Here is a 19,668-nt window from a genome sequence, read left to right as displayed (position 1 = left end):
CTGTTTCCATCCATCTTTCATTTGGATAGAAAAGAAATGTCAAACATTCCAGCTAGAGTGAGCACACATTTGTTCCCAACCCGTGCAGTTTGCATCCTTCTCCATGCACCGATGAAGGGACTGTCTCTTGCCTAAATACCCCCACCCAAAAATAAACAAACGTGTGACGCGGCAATGTGCTACTGGATCCCGCGCTTCAGACGCAGCAGCAGCAGGAATGTGTTTGAAATTCTGTGGTTTGTTTGGTCATATTTTAATTAGATGTGTGCTCGTTTTGAAGTTAATATGCTTGTCCAGCTCACGTCCTGGTGAAAAATATTTCTAATACATTTACTGATTTAAGCCTGTAAATCTTACTCTCAAGCTCTTTATGACTCTGTGAGAGGCAGAAGCCTAAAGACCAGATTAATTTTTGTGTCTGTACTTTAACACCCAACATTTTCTGTTTGCAATTGCTGATAAGAATAAGGTAACTTGTGCGCTCAGGAATGTCCCTTGGCCATTTGAATTAATAATTGCCTGATTTACACGTGCGAGTGTAGATGCAGAGAAGCAGTACCAACCGTTGATGATTTGAGCAGGAAGCGAAGTCTGAGAGGCCAGCCCAGCAGAAGTTAATTACTTAATTGATAAAGACATAAAAAGTCATAACTCATGATTTTAAAATAAATTACTAATTTTCATGGTACTGAGTCATAGAATCATAGAATGCCCTGAGCTGGAAGGAACCCGCAAGGACCATCGAGCTCAACTCCTGTCTCTGCACAGGACAGCCCCAAATTTACACCGTGTCTTGTTCCAGGGCTCCTCCACCCACTGGGGGAAGAACCTTTTCCTAATATCCAACCTAACCCTCCCCTGGCACACCTCCCTGCCGTCTCCTTTTGCAGGAAGCAAAATGGAGCAAATAGCATAGAGCTCACATAGTCCTGTTGATTTGCCACTTTTTGTTTTTGAACTCAGAGGACTCTATTGGCCAAGCTTGGTTTTGTCTGCTTATTTTAAAGCAAATATTAAAAAATAACAAAGTTCCCTGTATGAATATTGCCATAGCCACCTGGCAGCTTTGGAGAGCGGAGAAAAAATGTACAAGGACAAAATAAGCACCTCCGTCTATCACAAAAGAAATAACCCTCCATGAAAACATTTAAAATATACTTTGCAAATCTACTGTTACGCGTTGTTTAGCTAAGCCTTGTAATACAAGCATCTCAGCATTATGGGAGGCTGGTTTGCAATTTAGCAGAACACAGAAATTGTCATCACCCCAGTAAAAGTGCAAGGTAAAATAACAACCTGAACATATATTACCGCTTAGCATAAGACAACCTAAAATATAAAAGCACTCTCTAGCAGCGCTGCCTTCTCTGCTTTCAAAGAGCCTCTAAAAATGCAATAAAGTATTTCAGATGGGAGACAGATTAAAAATAACTGCAGCACATACTCTCTAGTCATATACTATATCTCAATGGGGGTATTGCCAGGTTTCTTGGGTATCTTCCTCTGGATGACTGACGTTTTCATTAGAGGATCCAGAAATGCCCATGATTTCCTCGCCTCTAAAATTCCTCCAGCTCTAGAGAAACTGCAGGTTAGGTTCAGAGATGACAACACCTCTTCTTCATCCTGCCTTCCCTTTCACAATTTCATTCTTCCCTTGGCCCCAAGGAGAGGGTATGCGATTTTGAGCAGTCCCATTAATCTCTCCACGGTTTCAGCCAGCAGCACCGGGCTCTCCGGCACAGCACTTGCTCCAGGACTCCTTGGCCGCTCCGTGGGGCTTGCAGAGAGGAAAGTCTGCTGATTAAGGTGGCTGCTTAATGCAGGCTTATAAATCTTCTGTCCTTCGACATGTCCTGGCCTGGCTGGCCTAGGAAAATTCTCAGGCCAAAGATTAGCATCAGCTGCAAATGCACAGCAAGCAGGGAAGAGAAAGGAACTCGGCATTGCCAGCTGGACTGGAAACAGGAGAAAGCGCTGGCAAAAGGAGGTAGAAAATAAATCCTGAACAAGCCACTCCTAGTGCTGATCTGTCTGCATATTCCCTGTTGCTCTCCTTTCCTTTTAACTGCAAAAAACCAGACGTTCCCACTCAGTATCTATATCGAGCAGGTGACACAGCAAAACCAGCGTTGGATTCGGCATCCTCGTCATGAAAAATCACAAACTGGTGGCTTGCTCATGGCAAAGCCTCAACGCAAAGACCAAACTCTGGCCCTTAGCACCCTGAAAATGCAAGGATGGTGGCAAGAACCATTGCCAGAGCTCGGTGCCGCTGCTGTAACGTGGAGCTGCGAGGACTTTGATGCCTATCTTGAATTTTGACCCTCTCTGGTTCAAATGAATAGTGCTGAAAGGGACATGTCACTTATTGAAATAAATCAAAGGCTTCTTCTCACTTAGTGTGTCACTAAAATCTCACCTCATAGACTCACTCTGACTGTCTCACCTCTGAAAATGTCTTCTTCTCATTAATTACACTAGTAAGCTAGGAATGGGTTCAGCTCATATGATTTTAGCCAGCTGACAGGTAGCAGTCTAGTATAAGGTAGATATCTACACTCCTGCAGTTAGGGGAGAAACCCCAAAGATCACCCAAAAAAGGCAGCAAGGCCTAGCAAAATAATTCAAGTCTCTTGTGCTCCATCTTATTCCTTGTTTTTGAACATCCTTCTGAATAGATGAAGCCAAGCCCCCAAACCCACAGTGCAGTCAAGGTCTTCTTACTTGTGCTTCCAAATCCTCCCTAAATTCTGTTTTACAAGGTACTTCTATTTCATTTTCTTTTCAATAATAATATAAATGTTATTTTTGTGACTAGTCCTTGTCATTAGCTGCTTTATAAGCCATTCAGCATAACTCTCTGCTCTCCAAAAGTGATACATCAGCTGAGTTGAATATTTCTGATTTGTCACCCCTGTCACATAGTGTGGCCAAGTATCTGCAATGCTTCAAGTCCAGTGGTTGTTGCGAGGGCTTGCATGGACAGTGCCAAAGTGCACTCTCTGCAGGTAGTATTGCAAAGACCCAGCGGCTGCTGAGCCCCTTGACATCTCATTGAACTTCCATGGAAAGGGTTTCTCCTCTCTATTTTCTACTTCCATAGGTTTCCTACAGATATACCTCCTTGGTAGGATGCCTCCGGAATATGCTCTCAAGGACTAAGCTGAATCCTGTTCACACATAATATTCATTTAGATGTATGCCTGGATATATTTTCATAAAATTTGTCCTGCTTATCTCTAATACTATGAACCTAATACCTCATCTGATGCATTTGATGTGTAATATTTAGTAGGTAAGCTAATATTCCCCTGGGCTGGGAATTAATGATGCAACATTACTGGGCTGTATCATAGCCACTTGCTTCTAGGGCTGCTGGAAGGGTTTTTGAAATAAAAATCTGCTAGTACAAGGAATGAAGACTATAAAACCATTAATTTAGATCTTATATTTCTCTGTTGCTCATTCCGTTTGTACAGTTAAGGCTAATGGAATCTGAATCTATACGATGCCAGACTCACTCATGATATGCCTCTACCCCAGTTTGGACTTCCTGCAAATGATGATAACATTATAAAAGTAACAAAAAGCCACAATCATTTCATTCTGCTACTGGTCAGGCTACTGTCCGGAGCTGGAATTTCTTCCTGTTTTGCTGACTCGTCTCATAAGAAGAGGTGAAAGGACAGGAAAGTCACTGGGGAGGCCATGGGTTGAGAAATAAGGTCAGCACAGGTTTAAACAGTTAATCTTCTGGCTTTTTAAAGACTCCAGCTCAAACCTCAGTTATGCAGCAGCTCTGTTTTGTTGAATGAATTTTCTGTTGACTTGTCTGTAGAGAGCTGTGTGTCACTAAACCATTGATCTTGGGTATCCTTTACTCGGCAGTCTCCTGAGATTGCTACCTCTGTAGTGAAATTAATTAGGATTGAGTTATCAGTAGATGCGGTGACCTTGAAGTATCTCTAAGCACACAAGCAAGGAATAAGGAAGAGCGAGTGTACTGTGTAATCACAGCTCTTCCTGGCCCCAACATTTTACCCCGCACCAGTCACATAACTGGTACTTCTGGAAGTAGAAGGAGATAGGATACCTCTGAGGCTGGTTCTTATGTGTCTTTACAGCAAAGGCACTAGGATAAATATGACATAGTCAATGCAAATCCTAATCCTTTACAAATAACATAAATTGGGCTTGATCTTTGTTCTGAGATCTGGTGAAGAGCAGATCTTGTCCATAGGTCGTCTGCATGCAGGAAGGCTTGTTTTCCAGAGTGCTGCCGTACCCTGGAGGCGCCCATGGAGCCTCGCTGAAAGGCTTGTTCCTTGCTGCTCAAGGGCAAGAGATGGAAGAACATTTGATGGGTGTCAGCTACAACTCTACATCTCTCTCCCCTCTGGGAATGCACAAGCAGAGTGCCTGGGGCTTCCAGCACAGGAGATGGTCTCTGACCTCCCACCTTCTCCTTCTGGGGATGATGAGCTGAAACCCAGCTACCTCCTGAGGAGGAAGGAGGGGGCCAGGGCAGGCTCTGTGCCCTGGGGCATGACCCAGTTTGGCAGAGAAACCCAGGCTGACAGCCGCTGACCAAGGAACACCCACCACAAAATTACCCTGAACACCAGGCCCTGTGTCATGGCCTGATGGTGTTATCTATAAACTTAAGACAGCTTATCCTCACAAATAACTTGGCTTCCAACAAAACAGATGTAGAGGAAAAAATCACTTGCGTACATCTTACATATGTAGCCCATTGTATAATTCGGTAAATTATCCTCTGTGGAGTAATTGTCTGGTGCACGAAATAAATTAAATAAAAGCACTCTTAAATCTCACAAATGATAGAACAGTGTTTCTGATGTGCCTCTATTCTACCATAAAATGCCTGTGGGAAGTGAGTGTTTAGGTAAAAGCCTTGCAAGAGAAAAATCCTTCTGGGAGAAAGACGCTGCTTCTCTTTAGAAAACTCCTTAGAGCAAACTGCTTTTTTAGCAAAATATTTCTGTCGGTTACATGAACATTAAGCTTTGCAAACCGTGATTCCTCTTTGGCTTCTTGGGGATTTTACAGGGGAAATTTTCAGAGACTATGAGTGATCCGGGGGAGAGCACTGTTGAGACATCAGCCCTGCAGCTCCCAGGCTGCTGAAAATGGGTCACTGAGATAAATGTTAATACAGGCTTCCCCTTTGGGAGCCTGTGTCTATAGCTGTGCCACTAGAGAAACTGCATCACAGGAACGAGGCAGTAAAATGTGGGTACTTGAAGAGATAAGCATGCCATCGGTTAATGCAAAACCCTCAGTGCCATCAAATCACCACACAAAGACAAATGAAACCGACAATTCATTTTGTTTCAGAAAATAATTTGGCAATCCAAATGTCTTGTTTATTTGTCATCCTCCCAAATCAAGGCCTTGCCAGGCTTGATGCTAATCAATATACGCATTACTTTACAATTTGACAAAGAGAAATGGATGTTTGAGAAATTATCAGATAAAATCAGTCTCTTCCTTTTATATGCATGCACTCCCTCCTATCTTATATGTCTTCTTTTCTAGACATCTGCTGAAGGAAGAAAAAACCCTTTGAGGTTATTAATTCAGAAGCATCCTTCTACTAAAAAAAAAAAAAGAAAAGAAAAAGCAGCAAACTAAAATTGAAACATATCCAGGATGCTCTGGCGCAGCTCCCAAGCTCTCATTCCACTTGTAGCTGATGATAGGATGCCACTTTGTTGAAATGATTAATCAGTGGCAAAAGGACTCTTACCACCCAACCCTCAGCTAGACCCTCCGCAGCCCGCTCGTAGGAGTTTGCTCACCCTCTGAATCTCCTCCTCTCCCCTCCTCCGAGGGACGATGGCTCCTCCTTGAAAATCCTGTAGGTCTGACTCCTTCTTCCAGCACCCAAACTTGGACCCGGTGTAAGTAGCGACAGCTCACTGTTCCCGCAAACTAGTAAATAATAGATTTCTTTTAATTACGACCTCCTGCTGATGCAAGAGCAGCATGAAAAGGCTGTAGACCTCAAAGGAAAAATTTCTTCCTGACCCCCAAACCCAGCGATCAGTCATTTTCAAAGCCTCCTAAAATCACAGCTGCTCAGGAACTGCAGCAAAGGCGAGCAGAGGCAAAGGGGTCCGAAACACGGGGTGATAGCTGGGAGAGAAGGGGAGTGCAGGACAACATGAGGCTGCAGGAGGCGAGGGTGTGCGTTGCTCTGTCCCCACTCTGCCTCTCCAAAATTGCAGACAACCTCTGGCTGAGGCAGCCTGAGCAACTTTGAGCAGGAGCAGAAAGACACGTCTTCAAATACAGCAAATACACAAAATCACGTGTGGCTTTCAAGAGTAAGGACCCTCCCACCTTTCCTCCCTTTTTAAATGAGGTATAAGCATGACTGTACACTGAGTGTCAAATTTGCTGCATTTTACTCTTCATTGTCGCAGAATCAAAATATGTAATTCCAGTGCAAGAATGAATAAATCCAGCCCTTAGATTTACCAATTATTGCTCTGGTCACTACCTCAGAGCAGTTAGTGTTAGCAGCTGAGTGACAGGCCAAAGCTGTCACTGCCCATAAAAGTAATCCATAATAACTGCTGTATTTCCTCTTCCACTTAACTGCAAACGTGAGGATGAGGATTTGCACGCTCTGCCCCAGCAGGGTTCCTGCGCGCGCGTGAAACGCGGCTCGCCGCGGCTTTGTTACACCTCCCCGCTGATCACCGCCGATGGCTTACGCTGCACCACGCTGTGGAGCCTGGGCCTTGCCTTTCATGCAGTCGCTATTTTGGGAAGGTAAATATTTAGCATTCATTCTGTGGAGAAGACACTCTATTTATATCGTCGGAGAAGGAGGAGGTCGTTGCTTGTGCAGAATTGTCAATCAGACGCTGGTCTGAGCAGAAGGCAGAGTCCTTTGCAGAAGTCTTGTTAATGCGGTTGAGCCATGTTTTCTGTTGGTTTCTTGCAGAACATTTCTGGTTTTAAATTCTGTAGAGGATTTTTCAAGTGTAATTTAGGTTTAAGAGTAACTTAAGATGACTTTGGAGCCAACACAGTATTGAGAGCTTCTAAAAATCCCACCTTCCTAGATGTAAGAAGGTTAACACCGTTATTGGATGTTCTTTGCAATACTTATCCATAGCATATGAGAAGGAATATATTTATATCAAGACTCTCAGGTCGCATTCCCTGCCAGCACGGACCGGCACAGCTCTCTCGATGTCAGCAGAGCAGAGCAAGCCAAATTATAACAGCCTGTTGCTGTTATACATATTTATTTTGTCATGTATTACATGCTATAATATAACAGCATGCCCAGACCATCACTGCTGATGTCAAGGTTGGGAAGCCCCTTCTCTTCTTTCGTCATGCCTACTCTCACACCTGTGGGACCCCTCTCCTCTGGCTTCCTGGGGGAAATGACATTAAAAGATGTCTGAGGTCCTGTGCTGTGTGGCATTACGGCTCTGCTATATACTTAGCGACGAACCAATTTGCTGAGTAAGTTCTCGCCTAAGGACTCTCTTCTGGCATGTGTCCTGCGGGGGGGACACTCCTCCCAGTACGGACGGGCACCAGTGGCCAGGATGAGCAAAACATTGCTCTGCAACTCCTGCCCTAACACTTAAAGACTCTCTGAAGCATTTTGAGGGGTGCAGATGGACGTGGGATGCCCTTATCCTGCAGGCAGGCCTTCAGGTTAATTTTCATCTTGACTTCTTAACTGTTCTATTTCCTCAGCTTGTCTGTCAGGCTATAAATTTTAGGCCTCTCATTGCCACTCCAATAAATAAAGCAACCTGGTTTATAAGTTCCCTCTGACCTTGTGTGCAAACCCCCGCTGCTGCGCTAGGGCTCCTGCAAACAAGCCTGCTGAAAGCTTCGTTGGCTTTCCCAGGTAGAGACTTTTTGGCTTCAGCTCTGCCAGCACTTGATACTCCCGGCCAAAATGCAGCCAAGAGCCTGGAGTTGAGCACAGTCACATCTAAGATGCCTTCTGGGACCGTGAGCCCATGGGAGAAGCAAGCCCCAACTCTAAGGACCACTATCCCTCTGCATCGCTGGGAAGAGATGGGTGCCGTGCCAATGAGACGTGGGATCCAGGGGACCTCTTCGCCTGGGTTTCTGCTAAACCCAGTGAGAAAAAGCTCAGATTGAGATCTTTACAGCAGTTTAGACATTCATTTTAGGTCTTCCTCTTGCTTATACGTGGGTCCCGGTGTTTTGGGTCCCAAAACACTGATCTTACACAGCAACTTGCCTTGCAGAGCTCACCTCCAGTCACTGCGGATCTTGGTGAGCACCTTGTCCCGAGGCTACAGAGCTATGCGGGGTGGGAGGGAGGGAAACTACCTTCAGCCCTCTTTAAAGGAAGACACAGAAAGGGAAAAAAAAAAAGAGAGAATTACAGCGATGCATTTGGGTAAAATGTAAAGAGAAATTAAATTCTGAAAGCACTTTTGGATTTTCACAATCAAATTTCTGATGAAGAAAATATAAAAAAAACCAAACAACTGAAATGACTCTACTTATGAAAGTCTCATAATTTTCTGTCATATACTTCAGTTTTCCAAATGTTCCTTCTAAACTAAATGCTTTTACAGTTAAAAGCTTCATTTTTCATTGAGAAGCTAGAAAACTTCTGTCCAACTGGAATTTTCATTCTGTTTCACTGAGTTATTTCTTACTTAAAAAAAAATCTCTAGGAGAAGCTGAAAATTAATTTTAAATGTAAATAAAATTCTGAGACTCTGCTCCAGGAAAAAAAAAGAAACTTTCATTACACGGTAGCAGGGTTGTTCAAGAACAGTTACCACTATATAGGATAAACTAATTCATGAAAAAATAGTGTTTTAATTTGGTCCTTTCTTATAATCTTTTGCATGTTTCTGAGGAGGTATCCAAATTGTGCCGTCCAATCCCGTCCATTCACATCATGAGAAAAAACAAAGTGAAATCTGACTGCTTCAAAACCAATGGGTGTTTAATTGATGTCTTTACTGGAACCCCAATTTTAACTATAAGGGATTAAGAATATGGTTGTTAAGCCCAGATATTTACTTTGTGGGAGTTTCATAATTCAAATACTATCAGAGAGAAAGAAACCAAGATCTTTCTTACTCACTCTGTATCAAAACATTCATTCACCGGTTGCAGTTCAGGTCAACTGACATTCTTTGTACTGCTTGTTCTATCCCATTTTTCCTTTTTAATTTCTTCTAAAAGTAGAAAAATGAGAAGTCCTTTAAAAACTACCAGTCTAAGTGCTCTCTTTGAAAATAAATATTTTTCTGGATACCAGCCTCTGTAGCCGGTGGGGTATGTGTAGATGTATAGGTGATGGTTGCTCCTCCAGTGAGCAGAGGTGGTTGAGTCAGGCCTTGCATTAACCTATACGTGAACTCCCTGAAAAGTTCATCATCCCAATCATTTTTTCTTGAGTTTGTTCTTCATCTCTTTTCCATTTTAAATATGCTGTGGGCAGAGTCAGGGTCACAAAAGGCTGAGCAACCTAAGCAAGCAGAGCGCTGGGATGGCAGCTTCTGCAGCGGTGAGCACCATGGCCAGTCTGTCCATCCGTTTGTCTTTCCTTCCCTCCTTCCTTCCTTCCACCCTCTTGCTTTCCCTCTTTCTCTCTTGCTTTCAGGCAGTGAACCCACGGCAGAAACAGAGCAGCGTTTGCTTCATTCACAAAGCAGCAAATGTTCCTGGTTCTCTGTGAATTATGAAGAAACTGTTCCACCTGGCTCTTCCTCCAGAAAAGCTGGCTTTATCTCTCAGATTATAATAAGGATTTATTTTTAAATCCTTTGTTTATTCTTACCCTGCAGAACGCAGCTGTAATCTCTCCCAGTTTCGTCTTCAGTGTGTGGGGTAGTAACACAAAAAGACTTCCAGGACTCTAAAACTAAACTGCTTTTTTATTAGGCAAATTATTTACTGAAATGCTTCGATGGGATTTGCATTCTGACCGCGTTCCCACAGTCTCCTGCAAGCCCTTCTCTGCCATCTGTGCTTCTCCCTCCGTGCTCCATGTGGGCTGCTCCATCTTGTCATTTAGCAACTGTTGTTGTGTCTTTTGTGCCAGCTTTTGTTACCTTTATGGGGCAGGAGTCGGTAATAAATCGCTGAACCTCAAGCACTGGTTTTCAACCTCTTCTCCAAGAATACCTGCTCCAGAGTGCTTTGGGAAAAACAGTTAAGGAAAGGCAGCATGAACATGTTTCCGCACAATCTGTGCAAGCACAGTTTCTAAAAGGACCTGTGCCTCCACCAGAAGCTTCTCGGTCATTCAACACAGTAAGAAAAAGGCTGAAAATTGCTGCTGGGGCAAATGAGCCTTTACCTTATCTTTGCACCGCTGAAGGCTCCCAAGTGCAAGTTTCCATTGCAGTCAAAGGTATCTCTGCGGTGGATATCGATGGACCGGTCCGAGCTAATAATCTCACCACAGCTCAGGTTATGAAAGCTCCCAAGTTTTGATGCAGCCCACAGGGAAGCTGGTTTCTGGCCTGCAGGATCTCAGGCAGCGTTGCATTATAGCTGACCTTGACTGTAAAGGAGGCATTTTGTCTCTTGTGCCATAATCCAAGATGGGAGAAGTGGTTTTGCCCTCGTATCCTGAGGCCCCAGAGCCACTGCTTACCACACATAACGTGAGCATTACGGAATATTTGACAGAAATGCACAGGTAGCATGGCTTTTCCTGCATCACAACGCCTAGACATTTTTCCAGATGCCCAGCAATCCTCAGCTGCCAGATGTCTGGAAAAATGACTAATGTGCACATAATGATACTTCATGTACTCACTATAGATCCAAACCTAGATTCATCTGCCTGCTGTATGTGCACGGAGCCACAATATCACTTGAACAGCAGGCCTCCCACATCTCATTCCATGCACATATCAATTTATCTTTCTGGGACCGTCACCAGTTTCAGCATTTAAAATCTGGCAGCCCAGCATGACCCATTGTCTAAACATAATGTCAAGTACATTAAGCAGAATGTACCTTCAGCTTCTGGTTCGTGGGTCTTGCCAAGAATATGGAGCATCAGTCTACCGTGATAGGGCAATGCTAGTCATTAGAAATGGATGGATTACAAGTCTGAGTGGGCTGGTAAAAAGTGGTGTGTCTCCTTTAGTGTTTAATCTTTATACTCCTATCTTGGTCTCATCCATGTGCGTGTGGGTATTCATCTTGCAGGTAAGCTGCATGCTTCATCCCAGGATTCCTTCTGTCCCCAGGTACAAAATACATATCACCTTCATGATATAAACCCCTAACTCGGAACTATTCCTCAGTCCTCTTTATATAAAACCCCATTTTCCATACCTTGTTTATCTCTGCAGTCAAATCTTACAAGCTCCTGGCTTAGCATTACTGCCGCAATAAGGCTTCCTTTGCAGGTGACAGCTTCCTTCTGGTGACAGCTTCCCCCTCCGCTGGCCCTTAGCCAGCCTGTCGACAAGGCTCACTGCTGAGGAACCAGCTCGCTCTCGCTGTGGCCGGCACATGTTTTTAAAGCCCTTTAAATGAGTCATGTCCCCGTCCCATCCCAGCATCCATGATTCATTCACACAGCAGAGCCCACCTCCCTGCAGGATGAGGCCTCGCTAGCCGTTGTGCAGAGGAAGCTTTTGTAACGCCCTCTCTGCAGGGATGATTACATCATTATTGTCTCCTAACAAGCTGGTGGAGTCCCAACCTTCCTAGCCTTTCTATTTCTAGGACTAGCCTCTTCAAAGCTTCACAGCTTTCCTTTTAGTGATGCCCACAACCACCTTCAGACCCTTCCATTGGTCCTTTCCAATCCCCAGCCTTCAGCTAAGTGCAGTCAATCACAGGCATAGCTAAGCCAGGATCAAAATAATGTTTGCAGGATCAATTTTCTTTCCACTGTAAAACAAAGCATGTATAAACCATGCACCCAGCAGACAGACCACACTCGGGTTGCCCAGTCCTTAACACAGTGATTGCATTCTCGCCATTTAACCCCCTCTCCTCTCTGTGGCATGGTCTCAGACATGTTCTCTTTACCTTTCTAGATGGGTCTATGTTCCCTGGTTCTCTTTACTACGGTACGCGTTAATCGAGAAGATAGCAATTACGTGATATAGCAGCTGATACCTGATAACAGAATAAAGGTTATCTCTTCTTGCATGGGTATGGTAAGTGAAAAGAAATTAGCGGAGGTGCAAAATCTGGGCCTTATCTTGCACTACCATAATAGGGAGAGAATTGGGGATTCCACACTCCGCAGCTAATCCCTAAATACACAATTTACAATCATTGCAATATCTTATCTTTCTCGGATGTTGTTTAGGAAGCAGAGTCCAGTGTGTTTTGCTAGAAGAGCTGTTCAGACTTTGTTAACATGCTAGCAGTCCTTGAGATACATTACTGAAGATGTAGAAGCAAAGGGGCAAAAGTAGAGGGGGATTTGCTGTCACAAAAGTAGTGAGTTTGTGGGAAAGAAATGATTTGTGAGCCGTAAAAATGAAGAGGGATTTACACTAGTAAATACCAGCTGTTCTTATGCTATCAACAATTTAGGATAAAGACTTGCTCGTGACAATGGCTTTTTGGTCTATGATTAGAGTGCAGGGACACCATCACAAGCTTTTTGTCTTCAGTGGACTGAAGAGCCACAATCTTTTCCTCTGAAATCTTGTACCAGTTAGGTTTTCTTTTTCATTTTTCTGGTTGGGGAGGTATCTCTATGAGAGACTTTATGATTCACTGCTTGTGACCACCGTTACCGTATCACTGGGGCATTGCCTCATCTCAGATGTCCATTTATCAAACTGTTTTTACATTTCTTATTGGAAACCCCTCCACTCTAGGACTCATTTTCCTTCCAAGTCTAGACTTGGCCAATCACGGAGTAACAAATTAAAACCAATGGTATTTTGCCTCTGCACTTGTATTGGCAATGCCTTATTAAGCTTTTGCTTTTCTAGTCACAGAGGTAATTTATTGTATGTATAAAACGCATGTGATTTGCAAAAATATCCCCAGCTGAGGAAAACGTGCTGGCATGAGATAGCCAGTTTTGCTGGTTTTGTAGTTGTTTTTTGCTTTGCTGGTTTGTAGTTCCAGCTCCCAAATACTCTCTGGAGACTGCAGAGTCCTGGATTCACACCTTTAAGCTGGGCAAATCTAATTTGCCTGGGAACTCACTGTGTGATGAAGTCTTCCAACAATTTACACGATCAGCGAGCTGATTTACGAAGATTAGATGGACACCTTGTGCTTTGGATGCTTACAAGGACTGGCCACGGTGCCCAAGTGCCTTTGCTGAGGTCGCCCAAGCAGGGGCAGTTCCCACGTGGCTCTATTTCCAACTGCAACTGTCATGTCTCCTTTTCCACCATCCTTCACGTGATGAGATATAATCACCAAGGGCTACGTGCTAAAGCCGCATACCAGAACCTGTTTCTGCTCTGGCATTCAGCTTTGTCCCTAAGCACAAACTTATCCCTCTGTAATACAAAGTACAGAGTCTAAAGCTAACCCCAAAAGAAGAATAAAGATATATAGCAAAAGCTAACAATTCTGCCATGCCCTCTGTATTTTGAAAGGTCTTTTCAAATTATGTTGACCTTTCATTTTTTCCCATCTTTCTTCCAATTTGCCCAAAAATGTCATGGCAGGATGGAGAACACAACCAAGTGAATGAGGCTAATTTGGGCTCTAAATTAAATGAAAATTTAGCACTGGTTTGTAGAATTTAGCACTGATAGAATTCAGATTCAATACAAATCATATCCGCATCTGGTGCAATCCCAGTCCACTAAAATGGATGGCCCATAGGGATTCCTTCCAGAAGAACATAAGCAATCAATTTAGAGTTTAATTCTGGTACAGAGAGTCAAGCTAATTGGAGAAAATGGATGGGTGAAATGAAAAAGAGGGTTGTAGGCAAACAATTGTCACCAAACAAGTAATGTTTGGACCTATTTATTGATTGGAATTGTCAGGTTTGGATTAAATGTCTCACAAATCAGTTTAGAAGCCTAATGCAAAGCATGAGGATTGCTAGCAAGAGCCATCCACAGGTAAAGGGGAAATGTAATGGAGGCATCTATGAATCTGTTAGCATCCTAGAACAGTACTTAGGTATGTAAGACATGAAAAGAGTCTGAACGGTAACCTCAAGCCACAAGAGTTCAACCACTTCAAATGTGAAATTTCAATTGGAACTGGAATTTCTTCTGGAAGCTGTGCGCAGCACTTCAGGCACACACGGTGCTTGGTGCTGCTGAGGTCCCACATGGCACCAGTGGACTCCTCTTTGCCCAGGATTTTTGCATGTTTTTAACCCTCAAGTTTCCATGTGAGAAAGTTCATGGGAGGCTGGTTCTTCAAAATGTTAACGTAAGCCCTTCTTCCCCTTCACCCCTCATCACCCCCCCCAAAAGAAGCTGAAAGTTCCTAGAACCAGCAAAAAGGACCTACTCCAATATGACAGAGGTGAAGTTCTGTTCTATGATGCTGTCCACTGGAAAGAAAAAACAGTGGCTGCTGTCTTCGACAGTTTATATAAAGCAGCCTACTGATAAAGGCTCTCACACAAAAAATCAAGAGACCTGGTATAACGTCTTTGTGATCCATGAGATGTCGATTCTCCTTTCCCTTCCTTACACTCCTCCCACCTCCCAGGAGACAGCTAAGCTTCAGAAGAATTCGGGTGGAGGATCTTCTCTGCTTCCTGCTGTGTAGATGGTATAGGGATGCTGACTCTGAAACTGAGTTCTTGCTCCTAACCCTCCTTCATTTACATAAATTGCATTATATAATCATTGCATAAAATTCAGAAATGCTGAAGGAGGCAGGATCCAGAGTCCAGGTGTCCCTGTCCCTAGACCTATAGCTGCAGCCTTTTGCTGACTGCTCTTTGGCTTCTCCATCTCCTCTTTCTCTCCCAGGAATCTTGTTTTCTTTTCTGCACTGTGGCACTGTTTCAACACATGGGATTTGAGCCATTCTCCTGTGCTTCTGGTTCTTGCAGGCTCAGGCTGGGGCCATTTGGGAAATGCACCAAGGCAGCTTTTGCTGTAGCAGGAGAGTTTTCCAAATGCAAACAGGAATCCCTGGGGGATTTAAGACGCACAGGGCTTTTTTTGGACTGTATGCTTGAGTTAAGAAACCAAACTCAATTTAAATAATTGTTCAAGAAACTGTGATCCTTGGCGTGGTCTCAGTCGTGATTCATGAGGGTCTTACTGGAAGCAGCCTCTGTACAAGGACAGTGATGCGTAGTCCTCCGTCACAGCCACTCTAGCTTTACAAGGACAGTTACGGCAAAGCTTTGACATTGCCTTCTGTCTCCTGCAGTAGAGCAGAAGGGGATGCGAGGACCAAAAGAAGCTTTAAATGCATATCCCAAAACTGGACGTTTGGGTATGAACTCGCCATATTCCACAGGCAAGTTTTGTGTTGGCCTTTCTGCATACATTTTTTGTCTAAGGCCAGCAGCTTCCTGGTTAGTCTTTTAACCCACAAAATTTCATTAGGAGAGCAGATCATCAGGGGTTCCTGGGTGATTTGGACTTTACAGCATGAGATAGCTTCTTTAAATGTCTTGGTAGTGAGGGGGAATGCTTCATGTCTTGGGTGAAAGTTTTTGGCCTAAGATTTTCCTTTGCATTTGGCTACAGGGAAGTGAGTTTATCCAAGCTTTTCTTGCAGCATTTCTGGCTGCCAGAACAGCTTGCTGGGGCTGATGGCGTTACATCCATTGCAGAGTGCTCTTGTGGCTGCTTGGCTCCTACATGGAAAGCACCCAAAGCATAACCAACTGAGCAGTTGACGGCACCTCCTGGATGTCCCAGTTGGAACAGTATACATTTTATTTCCAGTTTGAGACCAGAACCGTAGGTGCTAAAAGCCATACTTCCCTCTGCCTGGATCTGCTCAAGCAGTAAGATCTAAAGGGAGTGGTCACATGATTTCTTGAGGTCCCTTCCATCCTTTTTTCTATTATTCCCTCGACATTTCTAAGAAAGGACGTTGCTCTCATCCTCTTACAGATACGACAATCTGACTGACAGAACAGTCTTTGATTTCTTCTTGTCGTGTACAAGGAGAACAGCTAGACCTAAAATTAAATTAAGTTATGCAGCGTTATGCAGTGATTCTCTATCATTAGATGTCTAATTCTGTTTCTTTGGAATAAAAGTTGTGTTGTTACAGAAACTTCAAATGTGATGAAAAATAAAGAAACTATGCAGTTGGTCAAATAATTTTTAGCACAGGAGTATGTTTTGTTGGCAGGAGCCAGGGGAAGAAGTGGTTCTGCTAAATAAAGCCACAAGGTGTAGCGCTGGGACAAACGGAAAGATGTGAGATGTCACCCTACCTCGGTGTTCAGCTTCCCACAGATCACTGATGCAGAGCCAAAGGGGCCCCCGGGACCGTACAGTGTCAGCTTTTTTGTAACACAGGCTGGAGGACTCCCCCGAAGTAATTCCATTTCGAATTAAGGCACGGCATTTACAAAATAATTATCTAGTCCTGATTTAAAACTGCCGACGACGGAGAAACCACAACATCCTCCGAGGGGCTTCTCCAGTGGTTGATTACCCTCATTATTAACAATGTTCACCTTATTTCTAGCCTGAAATTTCCTCCAGCTCTGAGCTGTGTTCACCGGAGTGCCTCACACCTTCAGTGTTTAGATTGAGTAGCCCATTAGTACCTTTTGTTCCACTTGTAGAAGACCTGTTTCTTTTACTATTTTTCACTGAAACAGCTTTAACTCCATGATTTTCCAGCCAGAGATGCATATTCAAGCCTTCTCTAGGGCTCTTTCCCATTTATCAATGTTGTGAATTTGCAGACTGTCGAGCAGGATGCAGCAATCCGGAAAAGCCTCTCCTGCTGCATGCTTATATTTCTAGACATATTCTGCTGACACCATCATTTGATATTTTTTATTTGGGTTTTTTATTTGCAGTTTTGTCTCTGTGTAACTCAGTTTCTTTTCCCTGGAATTAAATGCTGGACTGAGTGAGGAAATGTGACTTTCCTCTGATTTCAACAGATCATAATTTTACCTGTTTTACACAAGTGAGGAAGGAAAGAATGCTGGGGATTAAAGTGAGTCTGGTCCTTACGCCCAATATCATCCCCTTGTCCTATTGAAGCTCTGTGTAAAATTCCTGCCTTTCAGACCAACCATGCATTACACAGAGGTGGCACAGACAGACAACAGGCAAATCTACGTGGTATTTGTTATGCTTATGGTTCACTGGAGAAGCGTCTTAATTCTTTACAGCTACATCTCATTGACAAAAGTCGTGCCAGCAAGATTTAAAAATTGTTAGACAATTACTGTTTTGAGTCTGAAACATTTTTAAATACCCTTTTGAGACCCTACACATACGTTCTCAGACCTGCAAGGCAAATTTGTACATTATTTAAAACTTATATCTTCTGAGGGTTAATAAATAATATATGATATGATCCTTCCAGGCAGCCCCTTGTTCTAAGAGGCAACTCCCTTGCCAGAAGAGACCTCGAGCAGGAAGGACATGTCACACTGCTGGCGTTTTTCAGGTGACAGAACATCTTTTCATGCCTTATAATATGGGAGAAACACCTGAAACTCTATTAAATATTTGATATCCTTCTTGCCGCAGCATGGTGCAGAGCACCAAGTTTGGCTCTAAAACAGTCCAGTTCAGGATTGAGGGGAGGAAGGGGGGGAATATAAAGAAAGATAATGAGCCAGAGAGTGGCTCTTTCTTTGAAAACCCCGCACCCACCAACATCTATTTGTGTACACATAGGTAAGAAACATCTCCATCAGGGCAAGGATGTCCTGCCGGAGCATTTCACATGGCTCACAGATAAGTGAAAAAAGCTTTGAATAACCAGTAAGGAAATACATACAAATCCACCTTCCCCACATCCCACAGACATGGGGATGTCAGCACCACCTTCCCCTTCCTCTTCTGCATATGCACGTGCTTCTTCTGCTGGTAGCCTTCTCCAACATCCCAGACATCCATGCCATGCCATGCTGTGCCATGCCATGCCGTGTTGTCCCAACCTATCCCATCCCCTCCCCTCCCATCCCATCCCATCCCTTCCCATCCCTGTCCTTAGTGTCCCAACAGCCGCACACCAGGCAATGGGGCCCTGCAGGACTTGGGATCTGCTGGACTGCCACGAGAAAGGAGAAGGACTGGGTACAAGGCTTCATCCACTGCCAACAGCCACCCAGCAGGTTCCTCGCCGGGGCCTCCCACTTCTGCTGGGCTCCGGAGTAAGGTGTGCCAAAGAAGTGTCTAACAGCCCTCCCCGAGCACAGGTTGCAGGGGACATGTATCCCGGTCCCGGGGAGGCCACGGGAGGGGTGTCTCTGAGGTCCCACCACAGCTGTGGGGCCAGATGTAGACTGGTGACCCACTGCCTCCCACAACCCTGTCTGGGTGCCAGGCACCAGAAAGCAGCCACGGTGCGTGGAGTCAGCAGCAGGCAAGAGCCCTAACTAGGCAATATTCAACAGTGTTTAAAAAATTGTGAAATAAGACAGGTACAGGGGAAAAGAGAGGGGATTCAGGGAGGAAGAGAGAATCGAAAAGAGCAAAGGAATCTCTAACAAAACTACAATGCTTGTAGTAGGCATTCAGTACATAAATTAAAACAGGTGATGTGACATGAGCACAACAGTAACAACTTCTAAAAGGCCCGTTACTGGAAAGGGAGTTCCACCTTATGGAAGAAAAAGGGCTTTGAAAAGACAGGCTTCAGACTATACTAGATCCGTTTTAATGTCAAAGCCAATAATTTCTAGACAGAAGGATCCATGGGGAAACAAACCTCCATAACTCTCAAGCTGATGGATCCGGTCAAGCAAACACCGGAGAATGGGGATTGCATGCAGGGCCTCCACTCCATGGAAAAGGAATTGTTTTACCCAGCTTCAATGTGGAAGGATTAATTTGGATGGACAAAGACAGAGACCAGCAGCTTCTGGTGACTTTACTACAGTCATTGGTAGACAGGAGGCAGATCGCTGTGGTCCAACAGTTGGGATTACCATGTTACAAACAGCACCTCTGCTTCCTGGTGTCATTGTGTCCCAGGTGATGCATTAATGGATTCCAACCATGTCCCCCACCATTGCTGATGACCTTGCTATGTGTTGCCATATCATATCAAAGATCTTGCCTGGATTTCATTAAGGTCTTCCAAAATCTCCTTTCATATTCCACATTTAACAATTAAAAAGTTAATTGTGGCCTCCACTGGAATTCACCTCGATCTTGTTTAGTAACACGGCAGGGTTTGCGTGAAGAATAAAGTTGGGTTGTTCTGTTTGTTTTTTTTTTTAATAAACTTTTTGATAAGGATGTGGAAAAGACAAGCTTTGAGGCATACAACCCCTTCCTCATGTCTGAACTAGAAGCATAATTTTCAAAGCTAAATCCAGGCTGAGATCAATTGTTCTCAGCTGGCATAGATATGTTGGCAGCGGCCTTGACTTCAGGCAGGCAGCCTCGCTGTGCAGACCGGCAAGCTCATCGACGTGAAAGTATCAATGGAGTTAGCCTTACAAAGAGGCTGAAGGCAGAAGCAAATGCTGTGTGCTCCAGCACTCGCACCTGGCGGGAAGTGCCATGATCTATGATCTATGTCTTC

The sequence above is a fragment of the Phalacrocorax carbo genome, chromosome 9, assembly GCF_963921805.1.
Source record: "Phalacrocorax carbo chromosome 9, bPhaCar2.1, whole genome shotgun sequence".
In the NCBI taxonomy this organism is placed as follows: domain Eukaryota; kingdom Metazoa; phylum Chordata; class Aves; order Suliformes; family Phalacrocoracidae; genus Phalacrocorax; species Phalacrocorax carbo.
The sequence above is the reverse complement of the archived record's forward strand: the minus strand, read 5'-3'. Positions refer to the sequence as shown.